The sequence below is a fragment of the Macaca fascicularis genome, chromosome 15 (assembly GCF_037993035.2).
Source record: "Macaca fascicularis isolate 582-1 chromosome 15, T2T-MFA8v1.1".
Lineage (NCBI taxonomy): Eukaryota > Metazoa > Chordata > Mammalia > Primates > Cercopithecidae > Macaca > Macaca fascicularis.
Window position 1 is genome coordinate 120,469,027 of NC_088389.1, and position 15,918 is coordinate 120,484,944.

The window sequence follows — 15,918 nt, forward strand, 5'->3', positions numbered from 1 at the left end:
AAGGGAACCCAAGGCTTTTGTTATATATCATTTTGGTTAATATACTGTGTTGAATTTAGGGAATCTAAATACAAATTTTATTCATATAAACATTAACCAAAGTATGAGATATATATCTATATAAATATAGATAGATATTCATTCTATGAAATTTAAATGTTCTACCTAGAAAACAGTCACCAATGAGATTTTAAGGCGTGCCTAAATGGGGAAACATATTTTGATTTTAGATCCTTGATCCTTCTTCTGAACAAACAAGAAACTTTATGTGCTTCTACTATCCACTAAATCTTCTGTTCCCATCTTTCTTACTACTTCACAAAATTTTAATTTGACTGTTTCTTCGAAACAAAATCGCTGTTACTACTATTTTTAGAACTATGATGAACTCATTCGATGTCATAAAAAGGTTTACAAAATCTTTTCTCTCTTGTGTTACCTATATTTCCACTCATTTCTCTGGAACTCTCTACCCTCTCTTTAGGAAGGTTTTCTGGATGTTAATCTACTTTGTATCTTTCTATGTTTGAAAATGTTTATACTTCATCCTCATTCTTGAAAGATAGTTTACATAGGTATAGGGTTAACAATGACACTCTCTACTTCCGTATTTCTTGACAAACCCTGACCCTAGGATATAATTCAAACAACAGGCTACTTGCCTTGCTCTAAATCCCCCACAAAGCCCCAGGAGAGAAGCAGCTGAATTTTCCTGTCGTTGAGCCCTGAAGTTTCTTTCTAAACCTGACGCAAGTGAGCAAGCACTGAGAATCAATTACCCCTTTTGCCACATACATTATATAATTTCCTTATGATCTCCTTCTGGGTCTACGATACGAATGTCTTCCAAATTTAACTCCAGACCTTTTTCCAGAGTGCTGCTTCATTCCCAAGTATTGTTTGGTTCATTTTCATGTGGATATGCTTATTATAATGCTTTTATAATAAGGTGCAGGGTCAAGTTACAAGGTCAGAAAGAGCATGAATATGTAATAAAGCTTCATGAGATGCTGTATGTTGTTGGGGACCATCACTATAGTGATTAAAAGAATGAGAGGCACTCTTCAGTTTCGCCTATTTTCTCTCCTTGCTTTTTCTCTCCCTTTCCAAAATTAGCTTACCTTGAATTTATGTATTTTAATTCTCAGTTTCTCTTCTCTAATCCTGATGCATTTCCCTTCTCCTGTTCAACAGATTTTTCTCTGGTTAATGCTTTCTATTCAACATACAGAATTCTAGATTGGAAGTGGTGATTTTAAGATTGAAATGATTTTATTGTCTTCTAGTATCTATTGCTACTAATGACAAATCTGCTAATTGTCAGTCCTTTGTGGGTCTTTTCTCTCTGGTAGTTTTAACAACTTTTTTTTTCTTTAATAGTCTTTTGCTTTACCCCAATATGACTAGGCTAATTTTTCTTTATCTTGTTATTCATTTCTTCCTCCAGTCTGAAAAATTCTCAGTGAGTTTTTCAAACATGAGTTTATATCTTCAACTGTTTTCTCTTTCTGTGCTGTGTTCTAGGTAGAAATTATTTAGTTTATCTTCTTATTTACTGAATTTTCTTTCCTTCCTTCCTCCCTCCCTCCCTCCGTCCTTTTTCTTTCTTTTTCTCTCTTTCTTTCTTTCTTTTTTCTTTCTTTCTTTCCTTTTTTTTCTTTCTTCTTTCCTTCTTTCTCTTTCTTTCTTTCTCTTTCTCTTTCTCTCTTTCTTTCTTTCTTTCTTTCTTTCTTTCTCTCTCTCTCTCTCTCTCCCCCTCCCTCCCTCCCTCCCTCCCTTCCTCCCTTCCTCCCTTCTTTTCTTTCCTTCCTTTCCTTCCTTTCCTTCCTTTCCTGCTCTGTTGCCCAGGCTGGAGGGCAGTAGTGCAATCTCAGCTCACTGTAAGCTCCGCTTCCTGGGTTCATGCCATTCTCCTGCCTCAGCCTCCCGAGTAGCTGGGACTACAGGCGCCCGCTAATTTTTTGAATTTTTAGTGGAGACGGGGTTTCACCATGTTAGCCAGGATGGTCTCGATCTCCTGACCTTGTGATCCACCCGCCTTGGATTCTTTCTTTTAAAGAGAAAAATGATAGGATAATGTTTATACTATCTTTCAAGAGTTTTTAAAATTTCAATCACTGTATTTGCCATTTCTAACATTTCTAACTGATTACTTTTTAGGTACACATGTTCCCCGTGCTTTCCTTCATAATGTTTTTCAATGCAGATATATCTTTCATTTGTCTTTCAGAAGATATGAAAAAATTATATTACACTTGTGTTGGGCTACTTCACTAGTCTTGAGTGAATACTCTGCTGTATTAGCTGCTTGGTTAGTATCGGTTTCTGCTGTGTGGTCAGAATTTTATTTTGTAAATGCATCTTGCAGGAGAAGTTTTAGTTTTTTCTCTATAATCATCCCAGATGTTTTAATAGCTTCATTATTGCTCTCATCATCTTATCCTTACGGCTTCATAAAGGCCACAGTTCCTGTATGGACAGCCTGGGCTTCCTGTCCTGGAGTGACACTCAGTACATCTGATATCAAGTTCTTGGGGCAACAGTGGTTTGGCCAGGTCCTGGCACCATGCATGTGTCTGCTGAGCAGCCTGTGCCCTCCATCCCCCGTGTATGGCCTGTGTCACAGGCGCTAGCTTCGGCAGCCTTATGCAGTACGCCTGGTTTCCATCCTCCACACAAACAGTGTGCTTTCAGTGTGGCTGTCTTGGGAGTGTAAGAGATCACACCTCTGTCTCCTTCCACTTCTGAAGGCTATGAGGCTGCGGCTTGAGTCTCAGGCCCCAGGCTTCCCTTTGTGTTTCTGACCCATTTCTGATCCATGAAACTGTGTGTGCCTGTTTTTACCTTATTTTTTGTGTTACCAATTATTTCTATGTGGGGGAGGGAGGTAGGATTAAAAGCTTGATCTCACAGTGCCATTCTGAGGTTATTGGCCCCTCTATTCTGAATGAGTTTAGCAGCCTCCCCACCCTGCAACACGCATGAAAGGAGGGGGCTCGGAGGGTCCCTTGGATCCTCAATGCCAAGAGTTTGGGTTGAAGAAGTACATGATTCCAGTCAGTGCCTCAATCATAAACAGGGCAGGGCAAGAGGGTGCACAAAGTTTGGTGTGACCTGTACCCATAAATGGAGAAGCAACTCAAATCCCACAATCCTGCCCCAAGGCATGAAGAGAGAGGTGGGAGGGCAGCCCTTCTCTCCTGGAGGAGCCTCCTCAGTGCCAGCCACTGGTATTGATGCTCCGTCCCTGGTATTGACTGCTGTTCCCACTGCCCATGTACATAGTAAGCCATGTGCTATAAAAAGCAACCTGTATAAACAGTCACTGAATCGCTTGTTGAATCGGGAACGTTCCTGCTGATGAACCTGAAAGCTTTTTCCTATTGAAGACTGGCATAGGGATTGAAAAATAGAATGTATTCAGTTTTACATCGTTTAGAGTACTCGAAAAAAGTTCCCTTTAAAAATGTCTTCAGGCGTGCGTTTTGGAGCACACAATAAACAGCAGATTAAAAAGGACAGTATTTCCCAGGAAATCAAAGTTAACATATTTGTTTTCAGTTGCTATTTATGACAGGTTAGGAATCGTTCCTCTTTATTTGTGGTTGTATAACAACCCACAATCTAGTTCTCTCCCTCTGACCTAATTCCAGAGGTCTGCATGTCCTTCCCCAAGAAGGGCTGGGCTCCTCCTGTCTGACCACTACCTGGCCTTGATTAGTGTGACCTTCTTTCATAGCTAGGGGCCAACCATGTGGGGTTGACCCTTATTAGCGGCCATCTCAGGCCATAGAGGGCATGTATTTGTTCATTCCTCAGGTCTGGTTGTCTGGGAATATGAAGGTCTTTCAAAGTTATGCTCCAGATGGAACAGAACCTGGACCAAGTTCTTTCTGCAGGAATAACTAGTAATGGAGTGGTAAGCTGTGTGCACATGGATGGAATCTAGCATCATGGAGGTCCTTGTGCATGACCAGCTTGATAACACAGATTAGCGAACACAGAGACCACCCGTCTTATGGTCAGCATGAAAGTGGACATTGAAAGGAAGGGAGCACTTTGGCTGGTGCCAGTGGAAGTGATCTGGCTTCCATATCGAAGGACAGATGGCTCAGCTCTGGAAACAGAAGGGCAGAGGGCATGTATGCGGAGAGAAAAGAGGCTGGCATTGCTAGGGAGTGACCCACTCAATGCAAGGTAGATTCATGGAGGGGAGAGTGTGTGAACTGGTGGCACGCTGGCACATCCAGATATTAAACCAACGGGAAAGTTCTGGCTGGGTGCTCAGGGGTGAAATCCAGGGAAAGGCAGGGATTTCACAGGATTCCATTAGAGAATATAATGGATAAATGAGGGAAAGAGGCTTTGGGGACCATGTAATAAGAAGACCAAAAGAGGCAGCGGGTCAAGAAAGGCGGCGGAAAGAATGGAGGAGAACCCATAACACAGATCCATGGGGGCTGCGCGTGTGTCCAGTCACCACAGGAGGGAAGGAGCAGCAGGGCTGGGGAAGGTTCTGCCCTTGTTGAGGTTTCTGCCCAATTCTGGAAGAAGAATTTAAACCAAACTGCAGAGCTGGAGGACAGATTGGGAGGAAGCTGAAATGAATGAGATGACTACTTTACTATTTGGACAGGAAGGAGAGGCCAGGAAGCTGTCAGGAGATAGGCATCAGGAAGTGAAAAATGTTCACTTTAGAACTGCTTTCGTGACCTTTTAGAACAGTCCTGAGCATAATTCACACAGGAGATACCATGCACAATGTGGAAGGAGAAACCCAAGATGAAGATAACATATGAAGGAGGAGAGGGAAGGGAGGCAACCTGGCCTAACTGACACATTAGCACCTGGGATTGAGGGGCCAGAAATAAGTAGCATGAGCATGCGTGCCAACCTCGGAAAAGCGAGGGGGGATAAAAAACAAGTGAATGACTGTAAAGTAGTTTTAAAATTATTATTATTATACTTTAAGTTCTGGAGTACATGTGCAGAACGTGCAGGTTTGTTACATAGGTATACATGTGCCATGGTGGTTTGCTGCATCCGTCAACCTGTCATCTACATTAGGTATTTCTCTTAATGCTATCCCTCCTCTAGCCCCCGCAACCCCCACAGGCCCCGGTGTGTGGTGTTCCCCTCCCTGTTTCCATGTGTTCTCATCGTTCAACTCCCACTTATGAGAACATGTGTATTTGGTTTTCTGTTCCTGTGTTAGTTTGCTGAGAATGATGGTTTCCAGCTTCATCCACGTCCCTGCGAAGGACATGAACTCATCCTTTTTATGGATGTATAGTATTCCACAGTGTACATATGTAATTTTAAATTAGAAAAGAGAAATGAGGACAGGTAAATGACTTCTGAACATCCCTGGAATGATAAAGAAGCCCACAGATTTATAGCAGTGCTATCCAGTGTAACTTTGTGGGGTAATGGAAACGTCCGTTCTGCACTGCCCAATGTGGTAGCCACTGGCACCGTGCGCTGCTAGAGAGTGCTCAAAATGAGGCTAGTGAGACAGAGGATTGAAATTCTTTTAAATGTGAGGTGGGTTATGCCTGAAATCCCAGTGGTTTGGGAGGCCAAGGTAGAAAGATTGCTTGAATCCAGGAGTTCAAGCCCAGCCTGGGCAGCATAGTGAGACCCTGTCTCTACAAAAACTGAACAAAATTAGCCAAGTGTGGTGGCAGGTACCTGTAGACCCAGCTAGCCAGGAGGCTGAGGTGGGAGGATTGCATGAGTCTGGGAGGTCAAGGCTGCAGTGAGCCAAGGTTGTGTCACTTCACTCCTGCCTGGACGACAGAGCTAGACTGTATCTCAAAAAAAAGAAAAGGAAAAAAAAAGTAAAAAGACAAATGTGATGAGTGGCTGTCACATTTTACAATGTAAGTGAGATATCAAAATCGCCTTGTTCCAGGGTGGTGGCTCCCCGAGAGCCACTAACTCTTCTCTGCAGGATACAAGTGTCCATGGCAGCCCTCCTGCTCCCAGCTGCCTCCCCGGTCTGCCTAGAGGAGAGTCATCCCAGTAAGGAGACCTCACTGCCTCAACCTTAGACTTACACCTTCTCAAAATGAGACTTCTGACCTAATTGCATCTTTGGTCTGGGTTCACCTCAGTCCCACCACAAATCTAAACCTTGGGGGTCACCTTTATCGCCATTGAGAACTTTACCTACTCTATTCTGAAATACAGTCATCAGGCTTCACGCCCCACCCTTCCCTGCCACCTGCTATGCTGCTGTGCCTCCTGTAGTTCCACATTGTCCACAATGGCTATCTGGTACCCTCAGCTTCTTTTCAGAGTTCCCTTTTCACGTCAGCTGAAACTGTAGTGTCCCTTCATGCAAGTGGAGATATTTTTGCTCTTCCACCCCACATCCCTCCAGTTACAGAGGCAGGTAAGGGTCCACAATTTCCTCCTCTGCACCCCTTCATGTGACAGCTTCCTTGACACACACATCCCCTTCCACTCTCTTTCCTCACTGCACACACAGCCCAGTCACTGCTCACCAGACAAGGACGACGTTGGAATCAGCGTCTTCCTGTCTGTTCAGCTCTGGCCACCATGCTTCATAATCTCAGCGTCCTCAGGCTTCAGTCACCGACACAATAATTTCCCAGTGCCTCTTCCCCGGCCCACATCAGCTCCTCACTCCAGTGTGACAACTCACACCATCATGTCACCACTCCTGAGACCAGAGCTCCTTCCATTACCTTTTCTCCTAGTCTCCAGCTCACTTTTCCTCATACTTCCACCAGCAGTTCCCAGACCTCATTTCCATCTCCAGCCCTTGGAGATGGAAATCTAAGTGGGATGATGGCTAGGCTTTATTATCTCTAGCCTCACAAAGATATTCATTTCTTCCTCACTCAGATCAGTCTATGGTACTGTCCTTAACCTAATCCTGAAAAACTCCTTTAGCCTCCTCCCTCCACTCTCCTCTGTCGTGTTTGTTGACTGTCTAACTATTGTAGATATACACCCAAAGACCTGGACTTGTTGGGAAAAAATAAATCAGTTCGTCGACGGTTTTATTTTCAAACTTTTTACTTCAAATTTAAGTAAGTTCTCCGACTGCCAACCCATTCTGCTACAAACCCGAGGGTGCTCACTCACCCAATTTCCAAAACAACCTCCACACCCCTCTGTTCCTGCATCCTTCACCACCACCTTCCTTCCGCTGCCGATTCTGGCTAATAACTTTGCCTTATTTACCTACGAGAAATACGAAGCAATAAGATAAAACTCCCTCTGCTTGCACGGCTACATCCACCAACCTAGTTGCATCAGTGCCTGCTATGCTTTCTCGCTTATTTCCTGTGACGGTGGATCCATCTCTGCTCCTTTCTGAATGCACACTTACATTTAGGCTGCCCTACATCCTCAGCTTCTCAAGTGAGACTCTACACACAGTTATCTGCTCTTTGCCCTACACCATCCGTTTCTGCTCCTCTACTGGGTTAAGTATTGTTCGTGGTAACAACAAATCTTCCTTGACCACTTCTTCCTCCGCGGCTGCTGCCAACAGCCTATCCCGCGACTCATGTGTCTGCCTGGGCGCATCAAGACAAAATACAACTCTTGATGTCCAGCCTTCTCACCTTTTCCTTTCTCAACTTTCCCATTTCAGCACAATTCTGGCTCAGTGTTTGCTCAGTCACCCCAATAACAAGCTAAGTCTAATGGTCTCTTTTCCCCATGTTTTTGCCAATACAGTAGTTTGCTTTCTTGTGGTGTAATATCAAGCAGATAAACTTTGAAACTGCAAAGAATAGAATCCAAGTCTCACTCTCACTTTATCATCTGTGTTATCTTGGGCATGTCTCTTAATCCCTCCCAGATTTGTTTCTTATCTGTAACTATTTAATGATAATACTAATCCTGCAGAGTTTTTAGGTGCAAAAGAACAAAGATTCTGGTAATAATTCCGTCAGCACAGTGGTCAATGTTCTCTCTCTTTCCTTTGGAGCTTTCTATTTTGACAGGTAAAGGCATTAACTTTTCCAGAAGTATCACATTAACAACAAAAGTTTCTTGGTTATGTAATTCCAGACCACAGAGGTGTTTTGACTTTATACCCTGGAATAGAGGAGTTTTAAGAGAATGCTGCTTTAGTGGTGGAAATGCTGAGCCCTCACTTTCTTTTCTGAAAAAGAAAGAATCATTGCTTTTCTACGATACCTTAAAAACTGCTTCTTTAAGGGCAACATGATACATTTTCTTTTCATTTTTTCTTTAGTTTTGTTTTGTTTTCTTTCTTTCTTTCTTTCTTTTTTTTTTTTTTTTTTGAGACACAGTCTTGCTCTGTCGCCCAGGTTGGAGTGCAGTGGCACAATCTCAGCTCATTGCAACCTCTGACTCCCTGGTTCAAGTGATTCTCCTACCTTAGCCTCCCGAGTAGCTAGGATTACGGGCATGCACCACCATGCCCAGCTAAGTTTTGTATTTTTAGTAGAGATGTGGTTTCACCATGTTGGCCAGGATGGTCTCGATCTCCTGACCTCATGATCCACCTGCCCTGCCCTGGCCTCCCAAAGTGCTAGAATTACAGGTGTGAGCCATGGTGCCCGGCCAACATCATACATTTTTGCAGAAATTTTAGGCATGTTGGCAAACTTCTGGAGGAGATATTACAGGAACAAAGGGAGATAATTCACAGATTACTCTTATTCCTCCAATGTATAATGAGTAATGTGGTCTTGAAATCCATTAATATCAAATGGTGTGCAGTATTTTAAAAGTACTTAGTGTGGCAATCTAAAGAGTTGGTTACTATCCTTAAGTCAGATTGTTTTCTTGGGTTGGGTTCCTACACAGACTTTGAAACAATAATTCCAGTCAAGGGGTTGATTTGGTAGATGATACCCGGAAAGCCCAGTAGGGGAGAGGTGAGACAACGACAGGAGGGAAGCAGGTAACCAGGGCTCTTTTGCTTTTTGTTTGTTTGTTTGTTTGAGGTGAGTCTTGTCTCTCACCCAGGCTGGAGTGCAGTGGCATGATCTCCACTCACTGCAAACTCTGCCTCCTGGGTTCACTCCATTCTCCCGGCTCAGCCTCCCAAGTAGCTGGGACTATAGGCACCCGCCACCACACCCAGCTAATTTTTTTGTATTTTTATTAGAGACGGGATTTCACCGTGTTAGCCGGGATGGTCTCGATCTCCTGAGCTGATTTGCCCACCTCGGCCTCCCAAAGTGCTGGGATTACAGGCATGAGCCACCGCGCCCAGCCACTGGGGCTCTTTCTTATTAGGTACTTCAGGGAGACTGTGGACCACACCTGACGTGACCCCTGGGACAAGGAAGCAGGAACTATCATCCTCCAGCTGGCTGGCTGCGGGCTGCACACAAGGCTTCAGCTCTGTGGCTCTTCTGCTCTGCTCCACCTGAAGGCCAAGAGGAAGCCCTCAGGGGTGGAGCTGCAGAGACTCGAGGTAGAGTAGAGAGGGGATGTGGGTGAGCACCATAGCTGCCTGATACATATAACGTATTAGGAAAATGCTTGTTTCATATAATTAAATACGTACATGGAGCGAATGCAGGGTAATGCTTGAGCTTTGAAGCTGGACAGTCAATTTAATTTGAAATTCCACTCCTATGGGTACTAGCAGTGTGACATTAAACCAGCTATTTAGCTGCCTCATAAATGGTAAAGCGTTCTTAGGATGTATAAATGAGTATACATTTATGAAACTCTAACTGAATTTCTGACCTATATTAGGTGTTCAATTAGCATTAAGGTATATTACAAGGAATACAATTGCTGTGGCTTAAGGTATGTCACTCTTCAAATTTACAAGGTAATTCCAATTGTTTTCCAACAATTCCAGTGGTTAAACGGATTTACATGACCACCAGAGGTTTATGGGAGTTTCGGTTGCTTTACATCCTTGATAATTTTCAGTCTTTATAATTTTAAACTTTGCCTTAGGTATGTAGCAGTGTCTCATTGTGGTTTTAGTTTTCATTTCCTTACAGATTAACAAGGTTTATTGGCCATTGGAGTATTCATTTTTGTCATATGCTGTTCAGATTTCTTGCCTGTTTATCTATTTAGTTGTATTTTTACTGATTTATATAAAACATTTATGTAGTTTGGATACCAGTCTTTTTTGGTATTATATGTTTCGGTATCTTTTCCCACTTGGTGACCTACCTTTTCACTCTCTTAGTTGATGAACAGAACTTTTTAATCTTGAAATTAATCCAATTTATCAATCTTTTCCTTTATGTTCACTGCTTCCTGTCACATTAAAACATTTCTTCATAACAATATTGTGAAGATATTTCTCCACGTTGTGTTTCAGAACTTTCATTTTTTTACATTTTACATTTAGATCTGCAAATTAACTGGAGTTGATTTTTGTTTTTTGAATAGTGTGAGGTGGATCATGTTTTCTTTTTTCTTCTGTGCAGATAACCATTTGACTCATCAAATTTACTGAAAACATATCATCCCTTTACTGAATTGCAGTTTCATTTTTTATAAGTAAATTAAGTTTACATATGTGCAGATGTGTTTCTGTACTCCCTGGTCTCTTCCATTCATCTATTTGATTTTCCTGGTGCCAATTCCTATACTTTCTTAACTAAGGTAAATTTATTATACATTTTGATATTTGAAGAAGCTTTCCAACTTTATTATTTTTCAGTATTTCCTTGGCTATTCCTGGCACTTTATATACATATACATACAAATTTTAGAATCAGCTGGATAGTATCTATAAAAATTACTTGCTGATATTATAATTGGAATGGTGTTGAATCTATAAATAATTTAGGGGGACCATTGGCCTCTATATACTATTGAATCATCCAATCCATGAATATGGTATAGCCTGCCATTTACTTAAGTAAGGTATTACAACTAACACCTTATAGCTTGTTGTGAAGCAATCTTGCTTCATTGGATCTATTTGCAAGTGCAGGATGGCTTATAAGTAATAGCTTACTTTAATTTCTAAGATTTTTTGCTAGTATAAAGCAATGCAATTGATCTTTGCTAATTATTCTTGTATTCAGTATCCTTGCTAAATATACTTCTAAATTTTAATAATTTGCTTGTAGAGTCACTTTTATTTTCTACATACGCAAACACACTGTCTGCAAATAATGACAGTTGTATTTCTTCTTTTCTAATTCTTACAATTCTAATTTCTTTTCCTTGCCATATTGCACCAATTAAAGCCTCAAAGATAATGTCAAATTGAAGTAATCCTTGTCTCCTTTTCATTTCAAGTGAGCAAGCTTTCAACTTTTTATATTTAAGTATGATGTTTGTTGTAGGCTTATGTACATACCATTTATCAGATTATGGGCATTCTTTTCTATTACCAGTCTGCTAGGTTATTTTTTGTTAATTTTAAAATGGTGAACAGATGTTGAATTTTTTCACATGTCTTTTCTGCATCTAATAACGTAATTATGATGGATTATCTCTGTCATTCCATTAATGAATTTCATTGACTGATTAGCAATGTTCTACCATTATTGCAGTCTTAGAAATTAACTCAACTTTGTTATGATGTCCATTATTTTGATATGTAACTGTATTTGGGCTGCCAATGTTTTAAGATTTTTGCATTTATGTTTATGAAGAAGGTTGATCTGTGATTTCACCTTCTTGTAATGTACTTGTCAGATTTGATATCAAGTTATGTTGTTGGCATAAAAGAAATAGAGAATAATTTGGTATCATTTCTACCTTAAAATCTTAGTAAACTTACTGGTGAAAGCATTAAGGCCTGAATTTTTTTTTTCCTGTGGAAAACAATTTTTAATTGTTGATAAATTTTCTCTCATAGATTTAGTATTATTCAGAGTTTCTACATTTCTTGTGTTAATTTTAGTAATTTAGGTTTCCTAGACATTAGTCAATCCTAGCTACCTTTTTCAAACTCATTTGCATAAAGTTTTTCATACAATCCTTTTGTTTTTTAAATGTATGTACGGTCTGTAGTAGTATTCCATTTTTTAATCGCAAAATTGGTAATTTGTACATTCTTTTTCTTCTTGAATTTGTTTGTAGTTATTTTCTTATTGTAGTTATTTTCTATGTTGTTATTTTTTTGTTTGCATTTTTAGAAAAGATGAGAAAGTTACATGGTCTGGAGAGAAACCAGAGTATAAGTTTGAATCTTTATTAATTCCTCCCTTCTACTATCTGTTGATTTAATTTGATCTTCACTTTATAACTTTCAGTCTTAGACATTAAGCTCCTTAATTTCTAACATTATAATTTTATAATTATATGCATGTGAATACGGCTTTAGCTGTGTCTCACAAGCTTTACACTGCATTTTTATCACCATTGAGTTAAAAGCATTCTAATTTCCTTCGTTATTGTTTTCTCTGACCAGTAGATGATTTAGAAGCTGTATCTGATGCTTCTGGTGCCAACATTCCATCTCCCTGTCTGCTCTGGTTTCAACTGCAGCTGCAGTGAGCTCCTTTCTTGCTAACAGCCTCCCACCTCAAGTGTGAGGCATGTAACTCTGTACTTCCTGCTCCAGGACAACACAGATTCTCTGGGAGGCTGCTTGACTTGTGCACAAATCCAGTCGTCCAATACAGGGAATTTAACACTGCCAAGGCCACTCAATCCATGGTCAATTGGAGCTGGTATATAAATGTCTCAGCCTCCTCTCCTTCTGTGGTAAGTTCTGGGGTGCTTTATGCCTGTCATAGGTCCTTAAACAATCAAGTCATCATTGGACAAACCAGATATTTTACATCATTGGCTTTCCCAGCTTCTTTGTCTGGATTTTCCCATTCTCTCATTGCTCCTTCCGGAGAGCACCTCCCAAATAGACTATCTATACTATGCTGTCATCTCTAGATCTGCTTTTGGGGGAATTCAAAATAGAACTATTGTATTACTTAATTTCCAGTTATTAGTTTTTGTTTGTTTGTTTGTTTGTTTGTTTTTAATTAGTGATTTCTACCTGAATTTTACTGTGGTCAGAGAAAATTTCCTCTAAAATCAATACTTTTGAATCATGCTTATATAGTATCTGTTCCAAAATACTTAACATTAATATTTAAAAAGAATATATAATGTAGCCGATGTGGCAGATGGTGGTATTTTTAGTGGACAGAGGAAAGAGATTATAAATAGAAATGGTCAAGGGCAACTTCTTTCTTGGGTTGTCATTCGGGTACTTAAGTGTGTCTTGCCATCTTTGCAGCTGAGTGATAAAATTGGGCCTGGAGTTGCCTCTCTTCTTCAAGATGCCCTCACCTTTTGGAAGCTAAGTGGGAATGGGTGGAGCTCCATATAAAGTAGTCAAGGAGCAGGCTGATGCACGAATGTTTTAATGCAGGCCTTAATCTAAGAGTTTCTCAAGGTCACCCATGGTGCAGCTAGATTCACAGTCAAGAGAACAGATAGGGATTTGTGGCCAATATTTCATGTAGCAAGAGTGACGATTTGTCTGTAATGCTTTGTGTTCGTTTCCGTAAAAGAACCTAGTATGACTCTTGGTGGCTTTGGTAAGAAGCTGATTGTGGACCGAGCTGAATGCATAATTTATTCAGAACAAAAGGAAAATATAGACACTTTTACAAAATACATGAATAAAAGTGCCGTTAAAAGTGCTAACGTATCATGTTTTTACATTTTTCCATAGTCTTTCTCTTGATTTATCATGATGTTTTCAAATGTGCTATTTAATGTCATAAGTAAAGACAAATTAGCATTGTTAATTATTAGCATGCATTTTACCATTCATCTTTATATAAAATTGGCAGTTGCATTTTGTAGCTCATACATGCATATATATTTCATTCTTTTTTATTACTCTTTATTATTATTATTATTATACTTTAAGTTCTAGGGTACATGTGCATAACGTGCAGGTTTGTTACATATGTATACTTGTGCCATGTTGGTGTGCTGCACCCATCAACTTGTCAGCACCCATCAACTCGTCATTTACATCAGGTATAACTCCCAATGCAATCCTTCCCCCCTCCCCCCTCCCCATAATAGGCCCCAGTGTGTGATGTTCCCCTTCCCGAGTCCAAGTGATCTCATCGTTCAGTTCCCACCTATGAGTGAGAATATACGGTGTTTGGTTTTCTGTTCTTGCGATAGTTTGCTGAGAATGATGGTTTCCACCTGCATCCATGTCCCTACAAAGGACATGAACTCATCCTTTTTAATGGCTGCATAGTATTCCATGGTGTATGTGTGCCACATTTTCTTAATCCAGTCTGTCACTGATGGACATTTGGGTTGATTCCAAGTCTTTACTATTGTGAGTAGTACTGCAATAAACATATGTGTGCATGTGTCTTTATAGCAGCATGATTTATAATCCTTTGGGTATATACCCAGTAATGGGATGGCTGGGTCATATGGTACTTCTAGTCCTAGATCCTTGAGGAATCGCCATACTGTTTTCCACAATGGTTGAACTAGTTTACAATCCCACCAACAGTGTAAAAGTGATCCTATTTCTCCACATCCTCTCCAGCACCTGTTGTTTCCTGACTTTTTAATGATTGCCATTCTAACTGGTATGAGATGGTATCTGATTGTGGTTTTGATTTGCATTTCTCTGATGGCCAGTGATGATGAGCATTTTTTCATGTGTCTGTTGGCTGTATGAATGTCTTCTTTTGAGAAATGTCTGTTCATATCCTTTGCCCACTTTTTGATGGGGTTGTTTTTTTCTTGTAAATTTGTTTGAGTTCTTTGTAGGTTCTGGATATTAGCCCTTTGTCAGATGAGTAGATTGCAAAAATTTTCTCCCATTCTGTAGGTTGCCTGTTCACTCTGATGGTAGTTTCTTTTGCTGTGCAGAAGCTCTTTAGTTTAATTAGATCCCATTTGTCAATTTTGGCTTTTGTTGCCATTGCTTTTGGTGTTTTAGACATGAAGTCCTTGCCCATGCCTATGTCCTGAATGGTATTACCTAGGTTTTCTTCTAGGGTTTTTATGGTATTAGGTCTAACATTTAAGTCTCTAATCCATCTTGAATTAATTTTCGTATAAGGAGTAAGGAAAGGATCCAGTTTCAGCTTTCTACTTATGGCTAGCCAATTTTCCCAGCACCATTTATTAAATAGGGAATCCTTTCCCCATTTCTTGTTTCTCTCAGGTTTGTCAAAGATCAGATGGCTGTAGATGTGTGGTATTATTTCTGAGGACTCTGTTCTGTTCCATTGGTCTATATCTCTGTTTTGGTACCAGTACCATGCTGTTTTGGTTACTGTAGCCTTGTAGTATAGTTTGAAGTCAGGTAGCATGATGCCTCCAGCTTTGTTCTTTTGACTTAGGATTGTCTTGGCAATGTGGGCTCTTTTTTGGTTCCATATGAACTTTAAAGCAGTTTTTTCCAATTCTGTGAAGAAACTCATTGGTAGCTTGATGGGGATGGCATTGAATCTATAAATTACCTTGGGCAGTATGGCCATTTTCACGATATTGATTGTTCCTATCCATGAGCATGGTATGTTCTTCCATTTGTTTGTGTCCTCTTTTATTTCACTGAGCAGTGGTTTGTAGTTCTCCTTGAAGAGGTCCTTTACATCCCTTGTAAGTTGGATTCCTAGGTATTTTATTCTCTTTGAAGCAATTGTGAATGGAAGTTCATTCATGATTTGGCTCTCTGTTTGTCTGTTACTGGTGTATAAGAATGCTTGTGATTTTTGCACATTAATTTTGTATCCTGAGACTTTGCTGAAGTTTCTTATCAGCTTAAGGAGATTTTGGGCTGAGACAATGGGGTTTTCTAAATATACAATCATGTCATCTGCAAACAGGGGCAATTTGACGACTTCTTTTCCTAACTGAATACCCTTTATTTCTTTCTCTTGCCTGATTGCCCTAGCCAGAACTTCCAACACTATGTTGAATAGGAGTGGTGAGAGAGGGCATCCCTGTCTTGTGCCAGTTTTCAAAGGGAATTTTTCC